Source organism: Passer montanus, unplaced genomic scaffold (assembly GCF_014805655.1).
Source record: "Passer montanus isolate IOZ18808 unplaced genomic scaffold, ASM1480565v1 scaffold36, whole genome shotgun sequence".
Taxonomy (NCBI): domain Eukaryota; kingdom Metazoa; phylum Chordata; class Aves; order Passeriformes; family Passeridae; genus Passer; species Passer montanus.
In genome coordinates this window covers 7,584,111-7,610,683 of record NW_024368374.1, presented here as the reverse complement: position 1 = coordinate 7,610,683, position 26,573 = coordinate 7,584,111, and the positions used below count along the sequence as shown (strand labels likewise).

Below are 26,573 nucleotides of genomic sequence, written 5' to 3'. Positions count from 1 at the left end.
CAACGGTTTCCCCAAACTAAATTGTTCCTCGGTAAAATTTAACACAACTGCAAATGTTAAAAAGCTAATACATGGATTAGCTCTAAAACTGCAATTATATTAAAAACTAGTGGGGAAAGGGGTAGAAAGACTATATAAAATCCTAAAATGTGTTTTCTGTAACCTTTAGAAATGAAACTGTTTATTTAATGTTTACACATATGATTTAGGTAGCATTTACACAATTCTATACTTATAGCCATTGTTTTAATTATACATTTCATGTTTTATCATATAGATGTGTTATTTAATACACAGGAAAATGTAAAGAAGTTATCTTTAGAACAGAATTTTTTTTAAACAGATACCAACTCCCAGGTACAAATTAGCACCGTCTTTTTTTTAAAATCTGAATTCTGTAGCAAGTCCCATAAACTGTATGTTTCACTGCTCAGAATACCCTCCAGTCCCCTGGAGTAATATTAATAAAAGGAATGTATTTTCCCAGTCTGTCTGGGGAAGGGTGCAGGGGCTTGCAAATTATATTTTAAAACAACAGTCATCTGAGATAGTTCCATCACCTCTAGATATTCTGCAGGCTTGGTCACAAATATCAGAGTGCTTAGGTTGTAGTTCTCCAACACTTCCCATAATGTGAATTCTTTCCCATTTCACAATCTTTCAATTAATTCCCAATTCATAAATTCTTATCACATGTCCTGATATTTGGTAAAAGCTTTAAAAAGGCCATTATACTCCTCTTACAAGACAAATTATTCCCAGTTCTCTGTAGGAGTTTTCTTTCACCTTCCTTCAAGCTCCGATTGCCAGTGACCAGAGATGAATGACAGCAAGAAGGTATCTGTTTCTTGTTTCAAACAACCATTGCAGCCATGCCTTGGGAGTCCATTCTGAAAAAGATTGATAAATACTTAGAAAAAAAACCCAAAACAACAGAGTACACGGAAACAGTTCTCTCTTTCACTCCCAAACTATGAAATTAATATTGTACATCACTGAATCAGATGTTATGATTTCTCCATCCATCATGACCTTTTCTGTAACAATTTCATTTCTTTAACTTCTACAAAAGTAGTCCAAACTCCTATCAATTATAATGCTACTTGTGATTTTAAAAAGTTCACAGAAAAGTGTCCTCTGTCTACACAATCTTAATTAATGCCTGTGGTGGATTTTATCCAGAATTTACAACTTTCCATTAGCTTTAATTTTATTTTAGGATGAGTTATGTATTTTATACATATACAATATATAATTTTTTGTATTATATGCAACAAATTGTTATAAAATAACAATTCAGAAATGCTCAACCACACATTGTGCAATTTATGTGTAACTATACTGACTAGTATAGTGAAGATTTGTAACTTCCCACTTATTCAACAGACCATCAAAACTGGACCTGATTAACATAAGTTTCTAATCATATATGTAATTAATGCATTCTTTAATTTCATTTCTTTAATTAAAAAGGGGTTTTTTTTAATTAAAGAAGTATTTCTTGTGTCTGTCTGAGTGTCTTGCTACCTGAAATTACCACTTTCTTCAGGAAAATTAGTTTGCTTCATCATGGCCAAAACTGGGAATTAATCTTCCTTTAGCCAGACTCCCAAGAGTTTTGAACCACCAACCACGACAGTCCTGAGGAGAAGTCCCAGGCTCCTAGCCAGGACCTCCGTGGTGCATTTACTCAACAAGAGCCACTCCCAACTCAGACACAGGTTCAGTTCAGCCACTGGAATTCAAAACAGACCCTTGACAGCATCCCAATGACTACAGCAACTCTGTCTTTGTTAGACATGAAAGAACTCTCCTGCCTCTAGGCCTTGTTGACCTGAAATAAAACATCTTAGAGGGAATTACCTTCCCAGATGTGATATCTTTAATTTTCTTAAGCATTTGCAGAGGCATATTACCATTTACAGCAGTTTTATAAAGGGGAAGTTCAGGTTCCTGAAAGAAGGCACCTAATGCCTGCTAGGACACCCTGGAGTACCCAGGATACATGTGCAGGGCTGGCATGTTGTGGGACCTACAGGACACTTTTGACCTTTGACAGAATCCCACACCTTTGAACTGGCAGTGAGAGGCCAGGTGGGATTCCTATGAGCTCTAAAATGCACAGGTCTACGTTTAGGCACATAAGTTTTTTTCTAAAACTAGTAAAATAAACCACTAGTAAACTACTAGTAAAAACCAAAAGAGACTAAACATAATTTTATATGATTTCACTTAATTAAAAACCTGAGAAAAAATAGTAAAAACTTTAAAGAAATAATTTTGTCTAAATCTCATCCTTTACTATACAAAAACCTGCTGGAGATTATCATGGCTTGCTATCTTGAGTCTATAAAGGCCATAATGAACTAGTTATATTCACAATAGTTTTATACTTTCCGACTTTAAATTTTAGAATACCACTACATTTTCAAAGTTAAATACTTAAAAAGTCAGAAAACATTAATACAGGCTTCATGCAAACCCAAGAATAGAGCTTTTAGCTATTTTGAAGTGAAGTTCTTAATTCTATGTCTACATACTCCTTTTTTTCACTCAGCAACTGAGTGCTTGGTACTGTTCATTAGAAAAGTGTTGCTACATTTGTAATTAAATAACATCTTGGAAAAGACATGGCTGCCAACAGGACAACTATTTTACATCCCTTCATTGCAAATAAAAATTCTAAAAAGATAAAATCATTTCCCACATTAATGTCCTCCCTGTAGCCAAACCTCGGAACTTGCTTTCATGTTTTCCCTCAAGCAAATTTCTCTTTGATTCCAGGAAGAGTTTTGGTGGGCCATCATATCACAGTAGCACACAGTCCTTTGTAGTCCTTCTAGAAATGGCTGAGAAGGTAAACCTGGCTGGACCAGTCAAAGGGAAGATGATTGTGGTGAAGTTACAAGGCAGAAATTAGGTACAGGGCTAAGATGGAGCAGGAGAAGTGTTTCTAGAGGGGCGTGGAAGCTCTTGCATTAATGTTGCATGCAAGACAGCAAGGAAGGGAGCACACATCTGTGTGCTTGTGTTTAAAGTAGATCGATTTAACTTAATGCCAGAGGATGGGGATCCTAAGCTTCTGGAAGAAAACAAATGCGAATTGGGTTTGTTCAGGCTAGTATGCTCACGCCCAAATCTCTCAGCTACATGCCAGTGCAAATGGTAGGGGGAAACTATTTAGTGTAAAAGGACAGTAGAGATACAAGGGATCTGGATTAATGCAAAAGAGAAAGAGAGAAAAATATTTATAATCATCAGAGCTGTGATGGGTTGGAACAAATTTCCAGTAGCATATAGGGTGGTCAAGGCAGCTCCTGCATGGATTTCAGAGTAAGTTTGGTTTTAAGAGCCAAAGACTAGACTTGATAGACCAGGAGCCCTCAGCAATGAACCAGCAGGCTCTTGGTTCTTTACAACTCTGACACAGCTTTCTCACTGTGAGACATCAAAAACAGTCTCTACATACTAAAGGAGGTTGCAGCTAATACCCAGATGAACACCTAAAGGAAAACATAAACATTATAAGAGACATTAAAATTATTCTGAGATTATTTTCTGCTTGAGGCTTATTTATGGGGTAGAAAGTTAAATACTATTTCTGGTTGTTTCAGACTAAATTCCAAACATTTCTGCTTTCAGTTGCTTCAATGAGATTACTTCAAGTTTACCTTGAAGTAAATGAGATCTGAATTCAGCACTTTAATTCTTTGTTTATTGTAGGAAGGTTGATGAATATCTCTGATTTCATAGTCATGGAGGGGGGCAGTGAGTAAGCAGTGGTAAACGCATCAGAGAAAACAGCAAAAAGCAGAAAACAGCTTTAAGTAGACATTGGTTTGCCTTACCAATTGTCTGCCCTTTGTTATTTATAGGTCAAGACTACACACTGCACAAAGATTATTAAAAATGCAGACCAGACAGCTTTCTCTTAGTTTTAGTTTGGAGTAAAGTAACCTTCAAAAGCTATATTTTAAGCAAAATTTTTTTCTTCTTCTTTGTCACGGCCAAATTCCCCAGTTCAGGAATTTACAATATTTTCCTTTTTCCAGAATGACACCTGCTGGTGGGAGAAGCATGGATGAATTGCAGATATTTTAGAGGTTTGATTGTTGCTAACCAGACATATTCTCTGAGCATGCTCATCACCTGTGTGCAGGCCAACTGTGGAAAATAAAGATTTGGAAACTGTAAAGGTGCTATAAGGAGGTTTTTAGAAGCAATATCATTTTCCAATACAATTTAATATTTGCTCTTAATGAACCATAAAGCTACCTGCTACTAAGACAGTGCTTCCATGGTGTTTCAGTGCTGGACACTAGCCCTGTTTTGGGAAGCCCAAAGCATCATTCTGCCAGACCCAGGTAACAGTCAGAAGGAAACCCTCCCTACCCAATGCAAAAAGCTGCTGGGCTGCTTCAAACTCTCAATTGCAAGTAAAACCAGCTGTTAGTGAAACTATTTGTGCTTACCATCCCAAAAGATTAGATCTCAAAGACAAGTATTCTTGACTCAGTATGGGAGGACACAAGCATGAGAGACAGAAAGCAATGTGTACTTTTGCCAAAACTGTGACAGACACTGCTCAATGCACCAGGCAGCATTAGGCTCTGCAGTGGGCTTCCATATTCACAGCTCCTCTCATGCTGGGTCTCTTGACACAGCCTCCCCTACAGCTAAATCAGAGTCAGACCTGAGCTTTTGAGACGTCCAACACATTTACAGCAATATTTCTAAAAGTGATTTCCAATGCTAAGAGCAATATATAACTCTAGTTCCTTTTTCAGAGATGCAAACCATCTACTGTCTTCTGTAAAGGCAAGCTGAAGTGTAAGGTGCTCAGGATCCTGAAGAAGACTCTGAAGTTGGACTCTAAACTGTTTGTTTTAAACATAACTTTTGAAGAAATAGTTGTGGGAGAAAAGAAAACAGTTATAAAGGAAACTACTATATATTAAATTCAGGAATAGAATTCAAAGAAACCTTTCTATGTGTTTACAAGACCATAGGCAAATATATACATTCAAATGTGTTCCCCTTGGATAAATACCTAGGCATTGTTATGGCACACCTCACTGTAACATCAGAAAGCAAACTTTCTTTTGATTACACTGGCTTGTTAATGGCATTAGATGGCAATTTAGGAGACTTAGCTTCTACACCTGGATTTATCATTGGCCTCCTTTACGGCTTTGAACAGGTAACTTCACAGCTCTGGTCCTTCAATTCTCCCATTTGTGAAAAGAAGGTAGCACTGCACTATTCTGATGGTTAAAATGTTGATTTCCAAATTTTTTTTGTTTTGTAAATGTAAACACATGAGAAGGGGGTAGTTTTCTACAAACCCACTCATAAATACAAGACAAACAAGACTTCAAAAGATAGTTTAGATATGGAGAGTTTTTTCAACATATTTTTTGCAAAGTTTATCAGAGTTTCAGTCCTACCCATGGTTCTACATACTTCTGTTTCTACTGTCCTTGTTGTCACACATATAATTAAGACTATCAAAATCTAGAAACCTGGCTACTGCAGTTTAATTTCTTAACCTCATTAACAAAACAGTGGCTTCACAAAAAGCCCAGCTGCATCTCAATGCTTTCAGAATAGCCCAGGGTAAGCACTTTGCTGCAAACAGTAGTAGGATGGAAGTAGAGAGACTGATCTAACACCAAATCTGTGGACATGCCCACAAGGTTCGAGCTAGCTGAAAAGCAAAGAGGAAATAGCAGAAGGAAATGCTTGTGCAAATATGTTCCTACTTTTTAGAGCTAGAGCCTGAGGAGGTTTAGTGGAAAAGGTTTTCTAGCTGCTTCCTAGCTCTCTCCTTGAGAACATTATTATCAGTGATTGACCATGACATCTCCATTCTGTTCTAGAATCCAGCAAAAAGGCACTTCCAATTCCAAAGGGATAACACAGATTTTTTTGTGTCAGATTAGAGGTCAGCTTGAGTTTGAGTTCAGGTTGCTGCTCACCCTTAAGCAGTCATTCCAGTTTTTATTGCCATACATGGGGAATGAAATGCCTGCATGGGATACAAATAGCCTGGGATTCAAATAAACCTCTGCACAAGGTTAAGAGCTCTGAATTTGGCCACATTTTTCTCCCCTCTACTCTCTACCTATCAAACTCACATTGCATGGAATAAACTTGGGAATACTTTAATATCCCATTCTCTTTATTTCACCTAGGACACTCTTAACTTCAATGCTTTAACTCTTGCTCTCTGAGATGATGCCTGAGATGTGCATGATTGCTATAGACCCCTCCAACTTCTTATTCAGCAGTGTATGGGAAACTGGTTTGGATCAGAGCACTGCAGCTGCAATCTTTTTAAGCACTCATCACTCCTGGCAATGTGTTTCCAACTTTATTTCCCATGGAAGTCCTTCCATCCCTTCCCCCACCAAGCAGCATATGCCCCTTGATGAGTCACGGCTCATCCAAACTCCCTTAGCTGCTAAACCACACAATGACCAAGAAGCTCTTCCTCAAAGGCACCCTGGCTCCAGCTGACCTCCTCAGGGACAGCCACAGACTCTGCAGAAGTGACCTCTAACATCAAAGTTAAACATTACTTCAAACTGATACACACAGATCAAGACATAACTGTATATGATACCATGGCTTCATTTTCTCACTAGCTTTGTGTGTGTGGCTTTTCTTGTGCCTGAGGGACATACTTTTTTCCCCCTGCAACCAGCTTCTTCCAACTTTAGTTGATTCTGTACTTCTAAGAGTACTCTCTTCCCTTCAAAAAATATGTCCTTACCTTCCTCTCTTTTGTCTCAAGCTTTCTTTACTTGTCTTACCCACATAAGTTCTGTATTTGTATAGATCTTTATCAGCATGCACTTTTTCGTTTGCCTCAGAGAAATTTGTCTCCTTCCAACCACAGTCCTTTGCAATCAAGTCAGAGGGAACTGTTTATCTGTAGGATGCAGTAACTTCTTTGGGCTGCACAGACACTGTGCAGCACTTCTCAGCAATCTCGTATTTGTTCCATGAGGATGAATACCAGGTAACATATAAGTTTTGGGAATGTCACTCTATATTGGCCTGAAGAGGTCTGGAAGACCCCATTTTACAACTGGGGAAGTGAGTCCATTTCTTCAGAGTAATAAAGGCTGGTGAGTACTGGGAGTCTCCAGTGTGCAAGGGGATGCAGTGTGCACTGGGAAGTGAAATACTGTGTAGGGAACCAGAGCTCCTGGAAACCTGAACCAACCCATCCGTCTGTACGTCTGTTTGTGGGTCAGATCTGATTGCAGGCACAAGTATGTGCTACCCTCACCAACCTGAGGAAAGCCCACTGTGCTTTTTCTGGACAGAGTCACCCTGTCCAGACCACAGGGCAGCAGAGGAGGTGTACACCACTGTTGCCTTCCCTTTGGTAATTGTTAGTGCCATATGGGAATTTGATTGCCAAAAGGGATACAGATCCAGAATCTCAACAGCTCCCTGCACAGTGGAAGTTAAAAAGTTCCTGAGTGTTACATATTTTTGTATTTCTACTTTTTTTAATTGTCTTTTTTTCCTTTCCACACCATCTCCCTTTCTCAGAGTTGTCATTTTACAATCCTACCCTGAACACCAGAATGACACTTATGGTTCTCCATCTAAAGACAAATGCCTTCAGCCAAAATGTCATATATTTTAAACTCTGGTAAGAGCAAAGCAAGAGAGAATCCACACTGTGAGTACCTTCTGCACCTGCACAAGACTGCTAAACACTGCAAACTGCACAGGATATAATGTCAGTCCACGGGGGAAAAAAACCATAATTACCTGACCCAAACCAGCAGATAAACTCAGTCAGAGAATTCCTATTTCCCACTTTTCTCCATCTTACATCTCCCCTACTTCCATATTTGTCTCCTTCTCAGAGATATATTTTATGGGGATATATCAAATGTATTCCTGTACCACAGAAACTCTTTACTGAGATCCAGAAAGGTTAGCTTTTACAAGATGTCACTTTTCCAGTATATCAAAGTACCAGATTTGCATACCGTGTACAAGGTGGGGGCGTTTTAATGAATTTTCCCCCTTCTATCCCACATTTACTGTATAGAAATTTATTTTCTTCAATATCTCTTTTAAATCTTTGCACCCGTGAGGTCAGAATAATAGGCCAATCTTCACACAAGTCTTTCCTCCCTTCACACACAGAGGAACTGTCTGGTCACATGGTCCCTTTCCTCTTCATGAGACATTCACACATATGGTTTCATATACCCATTCCTTCTTAATTTTGAACAACAGTTATCCCACTACCCATGAACTGTCCTAAGCTTTGCTCCCTCTTTAGCTGGTTAGCTGCCATTTCCACACCCTCAGAAAGCCTCCAGACTTTGCCCTGTTGCTAGATCATCATTAGTTTATCCCACACAGATTATAGTTCCTCTTCACAGCACAAGAGTCTTTCTCTTTCCCTTTCCCACATCTTTTCTAGATAAGAAATTTTTCCTCAAATGCTGCCTGAATATTTTTCTCAAGCTCCTCTCACTTGTTTGTACTTTATTCCTGCATATCCTACCTCTGAGATACAACTTTCTATTCTGATCCCTCATTTTCCTCTGTTCGTGCATTACCTACCAACATCTTTTTGTGATGATTACCCATCAAACTAGACAAGGTGCTTTTCCCAACAGTCTTTTGTTTGGAATCTAAGTTCTAGGTAGCTTTCACATCTGAAACTTAACTTTACACCTCCTCCACATTTCAAACCCGAGGCTCCCCGGTCTGGCTGACTTGAGTAATTAAATCATATAGTTTACAAAAATTTTCCTCTTCAAAATCAGGAGCCTTAACTACAGTCTTATTTCTATTTAGTCTTATATTTAGTGTAAACACAGTAGACCTGTGAATACTTAAAATTTCTTTCATTTTTATTCTTCCATAGAAGCCACAGTAGTCCTCAAAACTAAGGCAAAACAGGATTGGCTGAGAGGTCATTTGAAGTATTTCATGTACCATGTTCATAGGCTCCTTAAGAAATAGGTCCCTACTTCTGCACACCTTCCTCCAACCTCCATCTAGCAAGTTTAAGTCTCACTTAGACACATAATTTCCAGTGGTCATTTATTTCTCTAATTATACTACAGAGATCTCTGTCCATGTCTAGACTGTTAAGATGAACTAAGGGCTACAGCAGCCATCTGGAATGGTTCTCTTTTACTAACTTTTACCAAAGTAGTTTTGACACATACAAATTTTGTCTAAGGTCAGCAATAAATACTAATAATCTTTTTTTTTTCCCTGAGGAAGAATTTATGACACACTGGGTTTTTTGAGAAAGACAGTATACAATATTTCCAGGTCATTCCCAAAGCAATTGCATCACTGGGCAGCAAAACACCGGGGCTGCTGGACTCCAGGCTGCCCTCACACTGGGATACCTTAAAAAAAGCAGTCTCCAGTGAAGCTTTGGGGAAGGACAACCAGAAGGAGCAGCAGCCTGAGGACTCAGTAGGCTTGAGGGGACAGACCACAAAGGACAGACAGACCAGTCTGGCAGAAGGCAAGGGAGGAAGCCAGAGAGCTGCTAGCCCACTGCATGGACAAGGTGGGAGGGGGCTATGCTGAGGTAGGGGAGACTTGGGGTCTGGAGGGAAGAGTTGACTTCATCAATTTGATTATTTATTACCATGCCATCAGTCTGCTCAGCCTAGCAAAGAGCCTGGGGCTGGCTGGGGGGAGCAGTGGGGCCAGGCAGCAGCGCCTCAGCTCAGCTCAGCTCTCTCTGAGGCTGCAGTGGAGCTGATGCACCTCAGGGACAGCGTTTCCACTCTGCACAAGTGGCATTTTTCAACTGAGCATGGCCCCAACCAAACACTTGTGGCAAACTCTTATCTGCAGCTCTACCAACTCCAGTTACCAACAAAATATCTACATCTTTCACAAGTATCAAAAGTGTGAAGCAAGACCGGTATTTAAGCCACCAAATGAGTAATGTCTGAAGCAGACTCAGCAAGAAGCTTGTGGGAATTTTTGTCTAGCATTATTAACTACTACAGATTACTTACCATATCTAGCCAGTTCAGACTGCTGTGCTTATTGCACTAACACAAAAAAAAAAAGCTGAATTCTGTGAGTCTTTTTTTGTTGTGGTGTACTGCCACTCACTTTCACTAACACAATAAAAAAGTGATGCCTGGAATTACAATAGCGTGGTGGAAACTTTCTACTACACTGCAGTGAACAAACCTTCAGGGAAAAAAAGTACATATGTGCTACAGATATTACATGCATTTCCACGAGCCTTGTCAAAATGGATCACATGAAAAAAACAAAGCAATTACAAATAAAACTGCTTCATCAACTTCTTCCGCTACTCACACCATAGGGCAAATGTAAGATCAAAACCAAAAGTGTAATTTTCAAAAGCCTTTTGAAAATTTGAACATTTGGCTGGATTTCTTACCTTGTCACCTCTGAGAGCCCTGGAGAAACTGAGTAGTCTGCAATCTTTCGAGAAGGAAAACACAACCTAAAATATCAACATGGCTCGGGATTAGGTCCAAACACTGAACTGTTTAATTCAAGAACGAACCGCGCTGTACTTCACAAATGCATCTGCAAACAGAATTAGGATATGATGAAACAAAAAATTCTCGTGGTTTTGTGTACATCATCCTTGCCACTTTCATAATTAGAGGGCATAGGCTACCATTAAAGTCAATTGCAAAGTTCCCATTGACTTCAGTAGATATAAACCAGGCTTTAATATTATGCTTTTCAGTTTTCTTGAGGTTTAAACACCTCATAAAATAAATTTACAGATGAACTAGTAAATGTACACTTACAAAGAAACCTCCTGAGGAGTCCCTGAAGCCATATTTTTAAATGTTGCTATTCATTTAGGTTATATCAGACAGATTAAGTGACTGTCAAACATAGATCAAGAACAACAATAAGAAATGCTGAAAATATACTCCAGAAATATAATTTTCAAAATATCATTTGATACATTTGACAAAACAGACTTTGAAGAGGGGTTTATATTATGCTACATATTTCAGAAGCTCAGAAAACCCTATTTATTTATCTGCCTATCCATTTCAGTGATCTGTAAATGAAAACGTGTAGCACATATACAGAAAGTTTTAAAATAATTTTAAAAAAAACCACTCACATAAAAATGCAAGAAAAGCTAATTGAGAAAGAGAGAAAAAGTGTGGGAGTCAAGAGAGTCTAACTGATGAGAAGTCAGAAATACTACCATCTGGAGCTGACATTTTCTACTATAGAGCTATGTGCCCATTGGGCATAATTTTTGGTCTTGCAGACTTTCCACAAGTAAGACTCCAATTGACTACAGTGCAAATGAATGAACTGCAGGATCTAATTAATCCTGCTGAGGTTTGAAAAACAATCTCATATGCTGCCTGAATATTTCAGTGAATTTCAGAGATGTTCAAGATAGTTTGCCCAATTCATTGATAAATAACTATTTATAAATATTTATAAGTCTAAAGTAGAAATATAAACAGAAGCTGAACACTAGATGATAAACAGATATAAGGAAGTAATAATTACCTAACCTGACTTGATGAAGGCTTTATTAGACGGAACATCATAGATGACATTACCAAAGAAAGAGTTGTGATTGCTGGATGACATTTGCACAGTCATCTTGTTCCAGGTCCTATTGGAACAAGCAGAAACGGTCTTTTGGCAATTGACCACTGGGGAAATGTCTGCCCATTACCACACAGGAAGACAGTGGAAGAGGCAAGGACACTGTCCAGCTCTCCAGAACAGACTTCAAATACCTAAACCTGGAGATCTTGTTTTCTTTTTCTACCATGCCCTGTTTCAATCAGAAAATACCTTGCATCTTCTCAACAAGTGAGCTAGAGTTCTGCATCCACCAATCTTCCTTGGTGCTGCTTCATCTCCAGAGCAGATCCACACTAGATACAGAGATGAAGCCATGTGAGTGAAAACACAGCGCAATCACAAAACTAGAGTCAGTGTTTCCACACAAACACATGTTAGAAGCATACTGAGGTTGCAGAGATTCATTTTTTTTATCTTAATTTTAAGATACCAGTCCATGCATCTTGAATATTATCTTAATGAGGTGTTTTGAATACCCTTGTTTTTAAAATAAAGTAAAAAATAGTATTTCCACCATGTGCATCATACCTACAGAAACCCATCAACTAGGATGCTGCCTTTAGGCCTACACACATTCGTGGAGAAATGGTCAGTAAAGAGTCAGAGGACCATGGACTCACTCAGACTGGGAAGGACTCTGAGGATGTTGTCTATTCCCACCCCCTGCTCCAAGCAGAACTCATTTCACCATCAGATGTGGTTGCTCAGGGTCTTGTTGAGGTTGTCCAACCCTCTGTGTGCGTACAGACCATCAGCAAAGAGAAACTATGCTGGAGGCTTGCCAACAGCATACAAACCAAAATTTGGGAGCCCTAAGATGCATTCCAGCTCAGGAGGGACTGGCTCCCTACTCCCAGATCCACTGCAGAGCATCACTGCAGCTCAAAGTAACGCCCAGGGACAGCACAACAGAGGTTGCCTCAGTTTTGGCCTCTGGTGCCCCCAGGCAGTGAGTTCAGTCATCCTGTGAGGACGGTGTATGGAAAGTCTGATCGTGGGAAGGAGCTGTGTGAGGCGGAGAAGATGAAATCTCTGGAAATATTTGCTGTTAGGCTTTAGTAAACCTCTATGGGATATTTGGTAACTGTGGTTTTTTCCATGTCTTGAAACAGTCGACCAAACTTGAAAGGCTTTGTGAGGACGGCAAAAGGCTCATACCTGATTCAAAGGCAGAGAAAGGCCTGTCTTTGCTCAAAAACACAGGGAGCAGATATTATTTTTTTAAAAAAGCAAAAATCTAACCTTCTTCTTATTAATACTTCAACCACTTTTCAATTCAAAAACTTAAAGTGTGGAGACTGGCATTGGATAAAAATAAATTTAGTCTAAATATATTCACACTGGCAGAACCCTGGGAAAATAAATAAAATAAAATAAAATAAAATAAAATAAAATAAAATAAACAAACAAGACTATTGAAATAGGAAGCACTAGAAGACCTTCACAATGGCCAGAGCTGCCCATCGTGCCTGTCATATTGTTTGTTAAGCACTTTGGAATCCTTAAAAGTTAACAAAATCATATCTCTGAAGCAACTGGACTGCATTTCTCTGCTTCAAATTTTTCCGCTGCAGTATCTTGCTGTTAATTATTGTCATTACAAACCACAGCTGGCTGGTGGGAGCACCAGTCAAGTATGTTTTCCTCTGGAACTAAAATCCAGGAAAATAAAAAAAATCTGAATATGCATTGCATCAGGATTAAAGACAAATTTTGAAGTTTGCTTCCAGAGAAAATGCTGGTGCATTTAAACTGTATTAATGTACTGGGTAGGCAGTGCCAAAGGACAAGAGCACTCCACAAATACAGCTGCAATTCCATGAAGTCAGAGCAAGCAGCTCCTTGCCCACAAGATGAGGTAAGTATGGGATGCAGTGAGGCCCCAAAACCAGCAGTGTTAAATGCATCATATATACTGTTTTTGTATTCAGCTTGGGGTTTATTTGAGAGCCCTAAATTTTGACTTTTGAAAGAGTATTCTTTCTATCATTCTTATTGTTAAGGGTTGTTTTTTTCTGAGCTTCCAGGATGCAATGTCACTAGCTGGTAAGGGATCACTGATGGACTCTCCATCCTCTCATACACAGCAGTGTGTTTGCTACTGGTTTCAGAGGAGCAAGATTTCACCCCACAGGAAATCAAGCTTAATGGGAAATAATACTCATTTCATTCAATTAAATAGTAAAGCTCACACATTTTCAGGATCTCAGTCCAGAGACATTTCCTTTTTCTGTCACAAAAATGCAGTTGGGAGGATATGTAACATAATGTACAAAAAAGGGTGCTGTAACACAGAGTGAGACAAGGGGGCCAAAGCTGTAAATTCCTTCCATCGACATGGTAATCTGTATTTGTAAAAGACCAATATTGAGCAGGCAGTGAAAACAGAAATGCATAACCACATCACATCATTCCACTGCCAGAAACATTCATACTAATTTCCACCATCAAACACACAGTATGATTACTTAAAAGCTTTTTTAACTTATAAAAACAAAGCCCTCAAGATGGTATAACTTCTCATTTTTATATTATGTAACATGAATATACATCAAATTGGCAACAATCTGTACCTTGTATACAAGCCTCCTTCAGGGTCATTAACAGGGAATCAACTCCTTGCAGTAAGTAAACACTTCTTTTTCTTGGGTTTTATGTTAAAAATTGAAAATTAATCTTGCAAGTCATTTTGAGCCAGCAAAACAGGATTGACAAAGCAAGCACTGTAGTATGATATCTTTTATTAGGCCAACTTAGAGTTCAAAAGTATGCAAGCCTCCTTGACCACACACAGGTTCCTGTATGCAGAACTCCAGGCTGGAGCCATAAAATGTATTAAACTACTCGCTTTGTCACTACATATATATATATAAATATATATATATAATATATATGTATATAATGCATATGCATACACATTTGAAATGCTTCAGAATAAACTGTTCATTGACACAGGTTTAAAAAAACAACTCTGAAGGATTTCTCTGGGTTGGTATGTAATCTTGCTTGTATTACTGGGTTTAATAATTTATCAGTACACAAAATAAATCTTGCTTCTGATTTCTAATGAGATCTAATTCCTATGAAAAAAAAAAGCCATAGTAAAAATGTTATCAAACATACATTCTTTGCTGTTTATAATAATAACAATGAGAATATCTAGCAAAGACACAGGGCAGTGTTTCACATCAAGTGTTTTTTAAGGAATAATATAGAGCATCATTAACCTTGTAGTAGATATGATATTTCAGGATGCTTTATGCAGCTAAGACCCATTCTAAATGGAAATCTCTTCTGCATAAGAATTCAAGTGTTTCTAATGTTGTTATGTGCCCCAGTGAGGTGTGTGCATTACCTGCTCTGCTCTGCTCTCCACCCCACAAGCACATAAACAGACACCATCATGTTATTGAGCAGCTCCCAGTCCACAGGACAAACCTTCCTCCCCTGGAACAGAAGGGCCAGTGCTGGCAGCTGTACACAAAGAATCCATCAAAGAACAGTGACAGAAGCAACCCCTCTTCCTTCAAGTTCTGGCACCTGTGAAGCTCTTTCTGGGTGTTTCATTAGGAGTGCTGTCACACCAGTAAATGAAAGCCAGTCATTGTTGCAAAGACTGAAGAATTGGTGTCCCTCAAGCCATTGGGCTACCATATGGAACACTTCATGAACATGAGTATCAATGACTGCACGGTGTCTCTCCAGCCCTCAGCTACTGCACCTCTGCCAGCAGAGGCTGTGGCACTGCCTTGTGCTCCAGTTGTACATGCCATGGGAGGGGCTGGTGGGTCTGACAGCAGCATCACATGTGCTTCTGATGAAGTCTGCTAAATCACTTTGAATGAGCCTGAAGTTGGTGCTACATTTTTTTAGAATTGATTCTGAACAACAAAGGCTGTTTAAGACCAAAGAACATCACAGATTTGTAGAAGAGTTTTGTCTGGTTACAGCAGTACGCTCACAAAGATCAGCATTTTGATCCTTCTGGTGGTGAACTGGGTCCTGGGAAAAAAAATATTGGTAAGTAGATATGCTGATTAATAAGAAATCTGAAACCACCTTTAGAATAAATTTAAGATGTGGTCTCGGTGTTACCCTATCCACCTGAAAATAATATGGAGGATTAGACATGAAAGCTAGAACGTCATTTATCCCTGAGCTGAGGTAATGGCTACTAAAAATGTGGATTTCATTGACAGATGATTTAGTGAACATGATGACAGACTCTCAAACATGGCTCCATTAAAAATAAAAGCAACATACTTAAATCTCATGAGGAGGCATTTTTTCTTATTGGTAGAAAATGTATGTCAAGACCTTTAGAAACTTAGGAACCACATAACGAGAAAATAACAAAGAATCAGCGCTCATAAGTGTCTGCCTGAAGTTCCCACTAAACAGGCTTTGATGGATCATTTTTCCCTGACAACAAAGGCACCAGAGGGATTGGCTGGATTCTAGTTCTCCACTACAACCTATGATAAAAAAATACTTCCTATGGCCAAATGAAAATGTGGGTTTGTTTGCACTTCTAGAGTGAATCTAGTCCAGGGATACCATCCAAGGACATCAATACCATCAGGGCCAAAAAGGGATATGTAGTTATAAAAGTGTCCCAAATATTGGGACATTGTGTTCTTTGGAGATGAGAGTTTTATCAATGACTGAGAAGATATTGGAAATCTAGAAACTAAAATTAGCATTCTTTTGCTTCTGAGAGTTCAGAGTCCACTGCCAGCTGTAATGCACTGTCTCAGTGTTGGGTGTGAGTGAGGGTGACTCAAAGGCTAGCCAGAGCTGTCCCCCTTTTCTCTGTGGGCCTCAGTGACAGCTGACTGCTGCTACAGTACTGGCGTTCCAGAAACACTGGTCTTGAGTGCAGCTGATGATAGTGGGTGGCCTCAGCCCTCTCATTAATGGGACACAAGAAGAGAGAAACAGACACTTCTAACGTGGTTCTTCCCACCAAAAAGGAAAAGTCAAAAAGAGGTAAGATGGATAATTCCCCAGAAGCACCCATTCCTCTCCTGAGGCGAAGTGCTTAGATATAAACATTCACCTTGCAGACATCTGCAAATAGATTAGAAGAATCCCACCTCAGGCATCTGCATTTCAGAAGAGGAAAACATTGGAGCCTTATGGCACAAATGCACGTAAGAGGTGATATTATCATCACAGTCTTACGCATTTCAAAAATTAAAATTTTGAGTCCCAAGTCTCCTCTGGGAGCTCACAAAGAATATAAACTGCATGTTTGAAAGTAATGTGGCCTGTTTCTCAAGAGGAGAACAAAAGTTATGTCCATCATGTCATACACCTTCCACATATGGCTTAACACCTGAGAATTTCATAAAGTTGACTATTAAAGGAAATTTCACATATATTAACTGCTATTTTACTTATTTGACAACATACTCAGAAAAACACCTATGACAAGAAAATACAGTAACTATGAATTACAGTAATAATAAACTATCCCAAATTAATAAGACTTTGCCAAGGAGCAATAAATTAAAGATTTGTGAAGTCTGGGGCTCCTTTTTACCTTTGGATAGACTCCTCGTAGAGAAAGTATACATACTGTGATTTAACAGAATCAAAGAAAAATAAGCTTTTAATCTTGCTCTATAACAAGATTCCTCCATAATATTTTCATAATTAAAAACTAAGAGTAGGCAGGTGAGAGGCAGAGCTGTTCCATGTGAACAAAAAGATGAGAAAGAAAGGTGTAATTGGGGCTCCTACTTCCAGTTGCTACTGCTCAAGCTATAAAATTATTGTAATGCCTTTCTAAGAGAGCTTTATGATTTTTTATAATGTCTTCCAAGCTAAAGTAGACCTTAAGACTTCTTTTGATAGGTTTACACTGAATTAACATTAATTAGAGATAAAGGGTAAAATGAATTATCTGCTCAGCTGACCAAATGTAGATGTCTAAATAACAGTGAGATGAATTTTCTCCATTGACTCTATTGACTAGTCTAACTATCTCAGGGGAGGTTCAGGTTGGATATTAGAAGATTTCTTCATTGAGGGATAGGTTAAGCATAGGAACAGGCTTCCCAGAGAAGTAGTGGAGTCACCATCCCTGGAAGTGCTCAGAAAGTGGCTGGAAGTGGCATTTTGTGATATGGTTTAGTGGGCATGGTGATATTAGATCTAATGTTGGACTTGATCTTGCAGGTCTTTCCCAACCCTAATGATTCTGTGATCTCTGACTATATGACTACAAAGAGCATTTGCCATCCTCAAGTCACTTGTGGACATCTACAGTTACCCAAAAGGTAAACATCCAACACCTCTCCCAGGCCTCACAACTCTCACTGACAGATAGGTGAATATTCCAGACTAACATAGTGATGAATTAAATTACCCTAAAAAAAAGAAAATAGAAATGGTCTTAAAATAGGAGACAATTCTATTGAGACAAGAATAAAATTCTGCACTTGAGCAGCCCTTGAGGGATATTGGGCTAAAGAACAATTCTGAGAAAAAAAATTAATAAACCAAAGATTAATCAGCAGTGTCAATAGGTTGTAAAAAACAAAACAGTCGTAATATGATGGGATATACATCCGACAAGGCATATGAAGGGATCCTTCATTCTGTTTGTCACAGGTTATACTGCATCTAGGAATGCATGAGAAAAGATGGAAAATAAAAATAAAGCTACAAGAATGGCTGAAGGTCAAGAAAAATAAGTTATCCTCAATCATTTTCAAATCAAGATCCAGAAAAGGCAACAATGGTGTTAACTTGCAGCAAAAGAGACTCAGGTTGCAGATCAGGCTTGTATGTATAATTTCCACATGTCAAAAAGGACAGTTTTCTAAAATGCTTAAGCACTGGATTTAACTACCTTGAGAGGTTCTGCAATCTCCATCCTTGGGGGTCTTGGAAAGCAGGTTAGTCAAATATCTGTTACAGAGAATGCAGGATATTTAATGTGACTTGATCAGAAGTAGATGACCTCATATCTGCTCTAGCACTGCTTTCTGTAATTCTGTGATAACAAGTCACTTTAGAGACTTGTCTTTGACTGCAATACTGTGTCATATCCAGGATTAGAATATTCTGTCTTTTCTCATTCTTTTAGATAACATCAGCCAGCAATATTAGCCTATTCTTCAGACAAAAAAAAAAAAGTCCTTTTAAACAGCCACATAAACAGGTAATAAAATCATGCAATAATTTGGATTGCAAGGGATCTCCAAAGACCATCTAGTCCAATCTCCCCGTCATGAGCAGGGGCTTCTCTTACTTGATCAAGCTGCTCAAAGGCCCATGCAACATGACCTTGAACACTTCCAATGATGGTGCATCCACAGCTTCTCAGGGAAATCTGTGTCAATATTTCACCACCTTTAGTAAAAAAATTCTTCTTTATGTCTAATCTCAACCTGTACTCTGTCAGTTTAAAACCACTGCCCCTTTTGCTTGTCACTACAGTCCCTCTGTGTTTCTTAGAATTTCTCTTTCTATACTGAAAGGCCACAATAAGGTCTATCCAGAGCATCTTCTTCCCCAGACTGAACAACTCAACTCTCTCAGTCTTTCCTCATAGCAGAGGAGTCTTTCAGTCTTAGTCATAGCCTCTCAGTGTTTCCTCATAGCATAGCATTGCAGTTTTCCATCCCTCTGATCTTTTTTGTGGCTCTCCTCTGACCCACTCTCTCAGGTCTGGTCCTGTACCGGAAAGTCCAGAACAGTTTGGTAACTGCCAGCATTCTCCTTTTTACCGCTTCAAAATTGGGAGTGATGTTTCCCTTTTTCCATCCATTGGTGACCTCATAGGATTGCCATAACTTTTCAAGAATGATGGAAAGCAGTTTGGCAAGTGCATCAATCAATTTCCTCAGGACTCTGGGATGTACCTCATCAGGTCCCACAAGCTTGTGTTCAGGTTCCTCAGGTGGTTAGGAGCCCACTCTTCTCTTACAGTGGGAAGGACTTTGCTGCCCCAGTCCCTGTCTGAAGTTCAGTGTTTTAAGAGAAGTGGGAAAGAGCATTACCATTGGAAACTGAGAAAAAAAAAAAAAAAAAAAAAGTTCCTGAACATTCTCCGTGTCTCCGTGTCTTCTGTCATTAGTCTTAAAAAAAAAAAAAAAAAAAAAAGGAGTTCCTGAACATTCTCCATGTCTTCTGTCATTAGTCTTCCTATTTATCGGGGCAGCAGTTGGTGGTGTAACCGTTGCAAATTTTAAATTTTTAAATATAAACTGAGCAATTTCATCATTATTATGTCTAATCCTGAACATTCTCCGTGTCTCCGTGTCTTCTGTCATTAGTCTTCCTATTTATCTGGGCAGCAGTTGGTGTAACCCTTGCAAATTTTAAATTTTTAAATATAAATTGAGCAATTTCATCATTGTTATGTCTAAAAAATCACATTCCTATTTACAGCCACATCAATTACATAGCACAATAAGCATATTATGTAGCAGATACAAAACTGAGCATGAAATGTCATGCAGCACACTTTTGCACCTTTTTAAGTAAAATCCCTGAAACAAAGACACTAAAGAAAACTCTGAAGACTTTGTCATACATAAACATCACTTTCATTTTCTTCAACAACTTCTCTGCAGAACAATGTTATCACAGTCCCAAAAATACGACCTCACTCTTTGACCTTTTCAAAACAGATGGGTTGGGGGATCACCATGAAAACTGCAATTTCATAATCTTCCAACACAACTGTTTAAACCCTCTGCCTTCTCAGAAACATGCTGTCCATTTGCACTAAGTTAAGGCAATTTTCTGGCATTATATTTAAATGACCTTATTCCCAGGGCTGAAAAATTACATTGTCATTTGTTCTAGATGGTCCAAGCATACACCCACCACTTCTGTGCGGTCCTACGGCAATAATATAGTGCCTTCCAACAAAGTGATGTTTGGGAGGAGAAGTATGAACATGGCAATTTGCATTTTAAAGCCAAGTGTTCCTTTCCATTTGTGGCTTTACCTGCCTATGCTTCTTCATTCCTGAAATTAATTATCATGTTACTGCTATCTGTTTCTTAGGCATTTTTACCGAATTTTAGAGCTGAATTGAATTTCCCAGTTCAGTTTCAGGATGAACATCCTTATTTGCGTCACAGAAGACATGGGGGGATTTCACATATAAATGGTGACTCATGCTCCACATACAGCTGTAAATGGATACATAAAAAATGTCTCTTCTCTGTGCCTTGGCAAAACTCCCTTAAAAACTGCTGTTCAGTATTTTGGTTGTTTCTATACCAAGCTTTAAAAAGTGGAAAACATGCTACCAACTTTTAACACCAACTTTTAACATATATTTTAAAAGTCATCAGATCTATCAGATTGCACTAAAATTCCAATGCCATTATTTTGCTTCTGTAATCCCTCAAGTAGCAATGTAGAAGCCAGTGGCTCTGGGACAGGCACTGTCCTCTAGAACTCCACCAGTGACGCGTGCCACCCACATCCACAGATCCTGTAGCACTGGCAGTTTATCTCTGTTAGCAGATCAAAGACACACTCAGGATTTGTCTAGATAAGGCACTTTGAGAAAACTAATCTGGATCAATCAAACAAAGAGAACTATATATTGGATTTACACTGTAAGTACCTGCCCAGGTGTTTATTACTATTCAGTAAATCTGCATCATGAACCTATTGAGATTAACTTCCATGTCTCAGAGATAACTCAGTGGCAGTTTCTTAATAGGAAATTCTTAATGTGAGCCATAAAGATGTCCTCTTTCTTCAGACTTTTTCAGCCAGGAGATACTAGATCTAAACCTGCAGTTCTTAACCAGGCAACAAGAGAAATTATGGCAGCCATGACAGAACTGACCTGTTAAGCTGACTAGAAGTATTTGGTATTAGAATCAGATCATTTAGATATTTCATATTTAAATAGGGCCCTGTTGCTATCAAGATTTCCTAGAATTCGAACTGATGGTACATTCCAAATATGGAAATATTGCCCCTCTTTCCATAAGAATTGAGAGAACAGACATGATTTGTTATGCACCTGACACAAGAAAACAAAAAAACCCTGCATAACTTAACATTAGACACATAAAATACATGTGTCTACATCTGTCAGATCATGTTCTGCACAATTGGGTATTTATGGGTGCATCTCCTCTCTAAAATAGACAGGATGAGTTATATATTCAAAGTACCTACTTCTCTTTACTGACCAGAAAGAAGCGTAATGTGACATGGTACCCACTGTATACCTCTAAGCTACATTAATGTGTATCAAGTTTTCCCTAATATTTCTTTCATCTTGGCATGCCCTGCTAACAATGATCAAGTTAATGACTGCAGGTTTCAGATCTCTGGCTGCAAGCTGTATTCCCCTTCTCCTCTGCAGGTCATCTTCCCTGCATTTTCATTTTATATCTGAATTAAAGAATTTCAGTGTTGGTGAGTTTTTTGGAGTGTTCCAGAGATCCAAGTATTTCCCCTTCTCCTCTGCAGGTCATCTTCCCTGCATTTTCATTTTATATCTGAATGAAAGTCATATCTCAGTGTTGGTGAGCTTTTTGGAGGTTCCAGTGATCCAATTCATTTGCTACAAATAGCATCTGAATGTTACTTGGCACAAGCACTGGTGTTTTAAGAAACCATGCTCACCTGTAGAAAAGACAGATGGAAAATGCTCAAGGGCATTGTCTCACATGAGACTGCTCTAGCAGTCCCACTGCTGAGAGTGTGACACCACAGTAACCCTGGCAGATGAACTTCAGCCCGTGAGCCCCACTTCTCCAGTCTGATTGCAGGCAGGTTGCTGCATCCCCTCAAAGGCCCAGCCTTCACCTGAGACCACAGTTTGGAAACTGGTGCTCCAGGCCTCATAAAGACTTGAATTAAGCATATATGGCATTTTCTGGATAAGACTAGGTGGAAGCTACTTTCCTTCTGTGGCAGGATAACAGATGGGAGAAGCAGGAGGTGTCATATCTTGACTGTTTTTGACACTGACATGTATTATTCTTCTACCTCAGACACAGAAACACAGTTTAGAGAAAACTGATATGGGACCGGCTGGGAAATCATTCATCAGAAGTATTTATCAGTGGTTAGTTATTGAAATAGAAGCATACATAGAGTGGAATTCCTCAGGAATCCAAGCTAAATTTGGGGCTTTTCAACATTTCCATTAAACACCTGAATAAAGAAAGATAAAATATGCTTATTCATTATTGCAGATAATCCCATAGAGACCGCCAGCACACTGGAAAATAGGACTGAAATTCAGATTACCTTGACAAGTTGGAGAAATAGTCTTAAAAATTGGTGGTAAACTTAAGTAAGGACATATGGAAAGTTCTGCTCCTTCACAGTACACAAATTAAGTCTAGACAAGAAGTGGTAAGACAACAGTCCCATAGAAAGGAGTTAGGAGACCATAGCCAGGGTTTAATCAACAGTGCTGTTGCAATAAAAAATATATTAAAGAAGAGTAAACCCCACAGTGGGATAGTAAGAGTAAAGAGTAAGATAGCCTTGGGAGACTTGAATTGTGGCAAGATCCTAGATGGAATACTGAGTCTAATTTGAGATACAGCGAAAGAGAAATTGGACAGAGTTCAGAAAAGAGAGAGAATTGTGAGAGGTTAAAAAAAAATAGCACACCAGTGAAGAAAATGCAAAAGGACTGGCACAGTTTAGTCCACAGATGACTACAGAAGACTTGCCAAGAAAACACTTGCAGCAGGAGGGGTGGTTAAACACTGGCATAGATTGCATGAGGAGTGTGTAAAACCTCCATCCAAGGATATCTTTAGGAACAGGCTAGACAAATGGAAAAGACAAAGGGTAGCAGATCATCAGGGCATAGGGAGAGGTTCAGTGATCTCTGGGTTCCCTTTTACCTGTGTTTTCTAGGATGCTGTCATTCTGCATCTTCTAAACTTTTTGCTGTGAGCAGTTGTGTTTAGAGTAATTGTGCAAAGACCAGCATTTCTCATTCAGCAACCTTGGAGCTGAATGAACCTGAGCTTTTTACTTGTTATAAATTCAGTAAGTTCGCTACTGCTCAGAGTTCACTGCACTAAAGCTAAGGCAGTTAGACAGCCTGCTTTTATAATGCTTTCAGTGAATAAATTTGCACAGCTGCTACCTACAGTCTACATTATTGCTCAGCACCACTTTGTTAATTTGGAATCCAGATCTGGTGACTGATTTAGGAAAACAGTTCAGCTAATCCCTAGTGAATAGAAATCCTCAGCCTAAGATTGTACGGCTCACCAGATTCCCACACGTGCAAAAGCAGCAGCTGCCTTGCAAAGGGAAGTTAAAATATCAAGCACAAACTTTAGGGGGTTTTCATATGACATGCTTATTTTCCTTCCTCAGAGACCTAGGGCTCCAAAAGGAAGAAGCAGAGACAATCACAAACTTTCCCAGTAGATGACTTTCATAGTAAGGTGGAAAGTGCACTTATGTGTTCTAGAGAGCTCTGAGAGGGCAATGATCCTGACAGGACAACATTCAGGGCTAGTGTTAAAAAAAATAAATTCTGCTAATTAGCCTTGTCTTGTTTCTTCAATCAGCCAATACAACTAGTGTGCATAGCCATGTGATATTAATAACCCATATATTTTAAACTATCTTCATGTAATTGCCTTCTTCATGACAAAACACATTCAGGCAGAGTACTGTGAATTACAGTTCCTTGGTGAGAGTTTCTGGACTAGAATCCGTTGTTATGGGAAGGCTCCTGTGCATCCTTCATGCCTGATAGGAATTCCTTGACTGACCCACAATCTGTTGAGCTTTGGGAGACAACATAAGATCCATTACTTCACTCAGACTGGCATGAGGTAGGCAAGCAACTGGGATGTGGAGATAGGCCAACCAGTCAGACATGGTATATGTTATGCCATACCTGTTTCTGCAGTAGCCATCCAAATTTATACATAAACAAAAAAATATAACAAAACCAACTATTTTAATTACAAAAATGGAAATTCATTTCTTCCTCGAAATTACTGTTATAAAGACATAATAGTTGCTCTCAGATAAGTCCTTCTGAGTGGCACTGCATTAGTGAATGGTTCTGCTGCAGCTGGAACTAGCTTCTATTAAGCACAAAACTTCCACCTACCTATATTCAGGAGAATGTCCTCCAAATATGATTCTTTCTATTCTCATATTTATAATACAAGCTTTGAGAACATTATGTAAGTTGTCTAGCTATATATTGATTTATATATGCCTCTGGATATCTCAAACACATGCCTCCCTTTTCTCATTCTTGCTGTGTTCTTCACTGATTTTTTTTTACTTTTCCCCCGTACTTTCTTCCACTGTTTCTGAGATTTTTTTTCCTTCCAAATTAAGATGTATGGAATTAACCTTAGAGGCTCCTTTTAAACAGACTTATGCTTCTCTCCTGTTCTCAAGAGCAAAGATATTTACTGATGAAATACTCTCACCTCCTGCCAATTACAAAATGGAGCTCAGTGCAGTGCAGGGCAGGGCAGTGCAGGCCACTAGAGCAGAAGAGCTGAAATCTGTTCATTAGAAGTAGGATATTCTTGTCCAGAGTTATTTTCTAGAAAGTGTACATTTGCAGGTGCAGTGAGAGATCTCTGATGTAATGCCTGAGGAAGAAAAAAAATGAGGCTCAGAATCTAAAGCTATTCAGATACTTACCTCCTACTGCCCAGCAAAAAAATATTTAAACAGGAGTCAGATACCCAAGGACCCCAGATGACCTTTGGGGACCCAGGCCTATGGTCCCATCTGAGCTACCCAAGCACCAAACAATTCAAGATGGCCTCAGGTGAATGAGTCTCATGTGGAAAACTTTGCTGAAGTTTCTGAACTAAATATACTTCTGAGAAGTCAACTAGGTGTTGCTGGTCTGTTTTCTGAGACCTGTATTACAGATAGCCAATGTGTACCAGGAATGGTTACATGTAAACCATGTGTTTATTGTGTTAACTTACAGCTTTTGTAGTGTCACACATTGCTGAGCCACTCACCTGACCTGTTAAAAAAAAAAAAAAGCCAATCTATATTTACTAAAATTATGTAACTAGCTTTTGATTAGCAAATACTTTCTCAATATCATTTTAGATTGACAAGACTTCCTTTTCATATAACATTTTAAAATTTTTACCTTTAGCTAGATACTGACGTATCAGATCAGGGATCTGGCCTCTAAATACAAAACACATTTCCAAATCAAGTGCTTCATTTTGCTGTGAAATACATGAGAAAATCTGGACTCTCAGAAGAGTGATAAATACACAGTTGCACATTAAACCTTGAAGGGCCAAGTAATACAACAGGCCAGACATATGAAGCTGCTGAAATCTCATTTCTCTCTGGAGTTTGCATACCTTGAAGCAACAATTCAAAACTAGTTTGAATTCTAGACCAGAACCTAGCATCGTCCTGAAGCACTGAGCATTGCTAGTATGGGTGAGCACCTCAGCAGAAGCAGTACTATTACATTTGCACATTGCAAGTCTCCAAAGCCACAAGCACACGCATTTCATCATCCAAATACTTTCATTTCTATCTAAGCAGATGTACATTAGAGATACTGAAGGTTTCTCCATACATTAGCCATTTAATACACTAATCATTTTGGTTACTCTTCCTTCAGTTCACTCCAGAACACTTATTAATTTATGACTGAGAAGTAATATTAATTAATCTGTTAAAATGAGGAAATATGCATTCAGATGTATGCAAGGAAATATTTTTTTCTCTGTTCACTCTTAATTTACATCTTGATGAGTCAAATCCCCACTGTTACACTGCCAAGTCAAATAACATTTCATCGTCGATTAAAATTGTCCCACGGGATTGTAGAACGCAAACCTCTTTAATGAATTTGGCCCGCTAAATTATTATGGCCAGGAAAAAAAACCTATATGTTGCATCTCTAAGCAGAAGTGATGAAGAAGACATCCTTTCAGAGCCACTGGGTTCTGAGAAGGCGA

The 26,573-nt window shown here is 38.8% G+C and overlaps 1 long non-coding RNA gene across 1 annotated transcript; it reads right to left on the bottom strand.

The window, feature by feature from the left end:
• Window positions 1–87: 87 nt before the first annotated feature.
• On the bottom strand, window positions 88–26,034 carry LOC120505858. The gene is made up of 3 exons (XR_005628362.1): window positions 25,053–26,034; window positions 10,430–10,495; window positions 88–890 (listed from the first exon to the last, which is right to left on the bottom strand). It is a non-coding gene; the product is annotated as an uncharacterized LOC120505858 (long non-coding RNA).
• Between the last annotated feature and the right edge of the window lie 539 nt (window positions 26,035–26,573).